Source organism: Phragmites australis, chromosome 6, assembly GCF_958298935.1.
Source record: "Phragmites australis chromosome 6, lpPhrAust1.1, whole genome shotgun sequence".
NCBI classification, from domain to species: domain Eukaryota; kingdom Viridiplantae; phylum Streptophyta; class Magnoliopsida; order Poales; family Poaceae; genus Phragmites; species Phragmites australis.
In genome coordinates, this window is record NC_084926.1 from 3735156 (window position 1) to 3740573 (window position 5418).

Consider the following 5418-nt stretch of genomic DNA (forward strand, 5'->3'; position numbering starts at 1 on the left):
TATATTGAGGTGCAACACGTGACATACGCTAAATGAGATACATGTTCTTCAGAAATTTGTAAGTGCTCTTTGTCTCAAAATACTACAACATCAAATGAAGGAGGATAGCTCTTGATTCTTTTTCAAAAAGGCGAAACCCCATATTCCGTTGCTGATCATAACGGAACCCACGTTCATGTTGGATAAAGAGATTTGAGAATTGAGGAGAGAGGCAGACAGAAATAGTATCAAAAGGATAACAGCCGTTACAGAACTCTTAGACAATGGCTAAGCAGAATGGTAAACAGAAAGTGATTAGGGACATAAGACGATCATCTTCAGCATGCATCATCATTTGCATCCTTGATCATTCCTGTGATTCATCCTGTGGTTCATACACCTGGAACCTGTCTCTGTCGTTCAGGACCTCCCCAGCATCAAGAAGAAATCAGTTGCACTAACTATGTAGGGTTGCTTCCACGCCCCTGATTCTCCATGAGCTGTGACATCGTGTGGATCAAGCCTTCCACACCTCGCACCATAGCGTCCTGAACATCCATGGAAAATGACATCACTAGGAGAAGTCATCATTTTCTTTTCAAAGCATACATTGTTCCTGCCTTTCCATATAGCCTAGCTGATAGCCGCAAAACCAATTACATGGACAAAATTGCCATGGGGCGAGAACTTTTTTCACCCAAATGTAATATTAATGAACAAAATTTGGTATACGATCAGCTCCAATGCATATAGCAACATAACCCCACACATGGAAAAGAATGGATGTAGTTGCTAGTAATGATTCATTTGGTATCTGTGTAATCATACAAATAAATTTACTCTGCACAGCTTCTGGTAGAGCGCTCGCTTCGCATGCGTGAGGCACGGGTTCGACTCCCTGCGTCTAAATTTTTGGACCCCCTGCTTAATCTTCTCGATGGTTTCATTTTTCCCCCTTAAAAAATGAAGTTGGGAGAAGCGACGGCAACGTCTATTTGGGAGATGACTTGATTTTATTTTTGAACGAAATAGGTCTTGAGTTATATTATCATCAGTACTTGTGCAGTTATGCGTATTCTAGCCATGCAATGTATACTAGTAAATGTGATGTAGGAGTTATTTGGTTATGGCACACATTTACCCGTTAAACGTTGGACAAGCCGATTATTTAGTGAAGGAATCGGCCATCCGTGATTTCGCTCAGCGTGAGCATAGAAATGAATTGGACATGAGCGAGCCAATTGTTGGTGACCATTCAAATAACTAGACGGGTTGGCGCGCTACGCTGCGCCAGTTTAACATCTATGGTTAAAAAAAGAAAAAAAACATTGTTATCAAACAGTCAGTTTGTTATAAGAAGAATGATAACAATAGACATCTAGCTGTTTCAAAGTTAAGGGACAACTTTGTTTCTTAATGTATATCTATGGTAAAAAAAAAAATAGAAACATTGATATCAAAGTTCTTGCAAAATTAGTCACTGCAGAATGAAGAAGAATGATAACAATAATAGTAAGGAAAGGCAAAGGTGACAGGAATAAGGTTCCAGATCACGTGCAAATCAGCTAGCATTTCACCAGTAGGTTTAAATGGGCAAGTTATAAAAAATAGATGTGAAAAGGAAGAAACCTAGACATCGGCAAGGATTTTCTTTTTACCAGTTAGTACTGTTTTGTAGCTAACAACAGAATGCAGCAGCTCTTGTATAGATAGTAATGTATAGTAAAAGAATAGGAAATTTACCTTGCTGTGTGTACCTGTTACATCAGAAGATGAGGATGTTAAGTTTGTTGTCACAAATTGGATAGAACTATCTTGATGACCTTGTGGGTCTGTACAATTTAGTATATAATATATTTGGTAAATGTTATTATTTGCAAAACTTAAGCTAACAAAAAGAAATATATTGTAAGTTGTCGTATGTACCTGAAGGTGTAGAAAATATAGATCCGATAGGACCACCCATAGCAACAATATTTTTTACTTGGAATGATATAGTATCTCTCTGCATGGATGAGAATGTGACAGTGAGTCTTAAGGTATATTTGTGATTATATAAACGCGTTATTTCTGAGGGGATTGAGCCATTGTTTGCTTCTGTTATTGTGAGTTGTTCACCAATGTTTCCAAAGAAAACAATTTTTATGGTAGGTGCATTAGCTTCCATAATATTATTCGGGTCTCCTGCAATGATAGTAATCCGGTACTTGTTTATTAACAAAGAGGGTACTATTATTATTATGACAAAGAAGAACATAACACAATTATATTATAGATATTTGGTAAAGAAAACGTACATAGGTTCGGTATTGTTTCCAAAGCATTTGGGACATCTATATGCAAACATTTTTGAGAAAACTTGGACTAACAAAGTTGCAAAACTATGCACTAATACCATGTGTGTTTTGTTCCCAATAGCAACAACCCAATTACCTAAGAAACAACAATGTTGCATATACTCATTTTTCCGTAAACAAAGATATTTATCTACCAAGTAATTGGGTTACAACAGCTGAAAGATGAATAGATCCATTTACCAACATGGAAAATATTTTTCTGAGGAAATGCTTAGTTCATTTCAGCTTCAAATGCAGGTTTTCTTTAGTGGAACTTACAGTTTCAGAAGCTGAGAGCTAAGATGCAAAACTATTAGGAAAAACAAATGTTTTAGGGTATATACAGTTTTTTTAATCATCCACACAAAGGAATAGTACATGGAAATGAAAGATAACATGCTTCTCAGATTGCTTAGTACTGATTTTTTATGAAGAGAGAAATTTTTGGTCTAACCAACAAATTGTCAACAGCAAATAAGAATTTTGCCAAACTTTGTAGCTACAAATAACATGAGCACAAAAAATATTCAGACATTACAAAAAATAATCATGTTGAAATCTTGAATTCATGAGATATGTAAGCAGGGTTTCCAAGATGACACTAAAGAAAGATATTTATCTACTAAGTAATTGGGTTACAACAGCTGAAAGATGAATAGATGTCATGTGATAAGTTTCCTGTGCCCATTTTTAGTCAGGAACTTGACAGAAAAGGGCAGATCCATTTACCAACATGGATTTTTTTTTTTTGGAGAAATGCTTAGTTCATTTCAGCTTCGAATGCAGGTTTTCTTTAGTGGAACTTACAGTTTCAAAAGCTGAGAGCTAAGATGCAAACCCTACTTGCAAAAACAAATGTTTTAGGGTCTATACAGTTTTCTTGGGATCATTCACACACCTTCAACCAAGGAATAGCACATAGAAATGAAAGATAACATGCTTCTCAGATTGCTTAGTACTGATTTTTTATGAAGAGACAAATTTTTGGTCTAACCAACAAATTGTCAACAGAAAATAAGAATTTTGGCAAACTTTGCAGCTACATATAACATGAGCACAAAAAATATTCAGACATTACAAAAATAATCATGTTGAAATCTTGAATTCATGAGATATGTAAGCAGGGTTTCCAATATAACACTAACTATTGGATGTACCATTTAGAAAATCGTAGTACAGTAAATCAAATTCAATAGAGATATGGATTCACCAAGAGAAGCAACTATATGTGTATAAATAGTTCTTTCCAACAATAAAAAAAGAAACCTAAATCTAACCAGAGATCACATTATATGCAAGCAAATGTGTAAGCAGGGCCCCTAAAACTCAAAAGCTAAAAACCATTATACGGGCTTAATTGCAGCATGGTTGAAATCTTGAATTCATAAGATATGTAAGCAGGGTTTCCAAGATGACACTAACCAATGGATGTACCATTCAGAGAATCATAGTATAATAAATCAAATTCAAAAGAGATATGGATTCACCGAGAGAAGCAACTATATGTGTATAAATAGTTCTATCCAACAATAAAAAAAGAAACCTAGATCTAACCAAAGATCACATTATATGCAAGCAAATGTGTAAGCAGGGCTTCTAAAACTCAAAAGCTAAAAACCATTATACGGACTTAATTGCAGTATGGTTGTAATCTTGCATTCATGAGATATGTAAGCAAGGTTTCCAAGATGACAGTAACCAATGGATGTACCATTCAGAGAATCATAGTATAATAAATCAAATTCATTAGGGATATGGATTCATCAAGAGAAGCAACTCTAACCATTGCAATATGAAATCCAATGTTATCAATGGAGAATATTCACCCAGAGAGCCAATTTTGACCATTATATTGTGAAATCTAATGTTGTCAATTAAAGATTCTCAGAGAGGGAAATGGAGGAGAACCTTTTATGTTTCGTCAGGTTCTTTTCTTCAAGCTTGCTATGGACGTCTGAATTTCAGAGCTCTGCCTCCAAGTCACCGATGGCCTTCGCGTGAGATGTGCCTCTGAAGAGGCTCCGGCTTCACTCGCGCTTCCGTTGGATTGCAGGTGCTCCGGAGGCATCCAGAAATCTGCGATGGGGCGGAGGGAGGGGCGGGGGGGGGGGGGGGGTTCGAGGAAGGGCCTTGGGACCTCGCTACTATTGGAAGACCTCGAGGTCGGCAATGGCGTCGGCGCGGGAACCAACCTCCGAGAGGCTCCATGGGGATGCCGAGGTTGCTGAGGGTGCCAGCGTTTCGAAGATGTCAACGTCGGTGACGGCGTCCACACGGGAAGAAGCCGCGGATGGGGGTGGGCGAGGCGGAGGCCCAGGTCGACGGAACTACGCCGCCACTGGATAGGAGTGGGGTTGAGGAGAAGAGTGTGGAAGCCAGTGGAGGTTTCCTGCCTTGGAATCGTCGATCATAGCGTTGGCCTAGAAGCATCGACGGGAACACGTGCAAGCAATCGGTGCTGGCATTGTCATCCGACGGCTCGAAGTGGCTCGGACAGTTTGCTACAGTAGCTCAGGCGCTCAGGAGGCAGGGATTCTTGGCCGGGTAATATATGTTATAGACTATGCAGGAATAGGATCAACACCAATTTTTTGGCGAGACAAGCGGCTTCAATCCAAACAGGCCTGGTAGAGTCAAAGCATGAGGCCTCGCCCCCTTTTCCCCTTCTGCCACGGAGAACTCTTCTGTTCATTCTGATGAGTTGGTTCCGCTTGCTTTTGAAACAGCATTTCACAGCTTATCATCCGACCATGGCTACAGGCTAGGCAATGGAGTGTGCTTATACAAAAGCTTGAGCAGGAAAGGCCCTTTTGAATCGAAAAGGATGCGGGCAGTTGCAACCGCAAGGCCAAATCTGCTCCATTTCTTTTCCTTGGAGTACCAACCGAATTAAATCTGGGTGAAATTTGATGTGTCCTACTACCTTATCCTCGTCAAGAATTCGATGTGGATCACTGTGTTTTTCTCGAACGAATACTGCTCATAAACCGGCTGAATCACTTTTGATCCGGAAACGTCGTCAGGGTAGAGTAGTTATCAAGTGGATCAGGTTGTTTGCTGGAAATTTCTGGACTTCAAACTCATAGCTAGTAGCGTTATCGGC

The 5418-nt window shown here is 39.2% G+C and overlaps 1 long non-coding RNA gene across 2 annotated transcripts; it reads right to left on the minus strand.

The window, feature by feature from the left end:
• Window positions 1–220: 220 nt before the first annotated feature.
• On the minus strand, window positions 221–4658 carry LOC133921151 (uncharacterized). Of its 2 annotated transcripts, none has more exons than XR_009910220.1 (4): window positions 4224–4658; window positions 1906–1984; window positions 1723–1811; window positions 221–527 (listed from the first exon to the last, which is right to left on the minus strand). It is a non-coding gene; the product is annotated as an uncharacterized LOC133921151 (long non-coding RNA). The 2 variants fall into 2 exon arrangements; XR_009910219.1 differs by lacking the exon at window positions 221–527 and adding an exon at window positions 1056–1281.
• Between the last annotated feature and the right edge of the window lie 760 nt (window positions 4659–5418).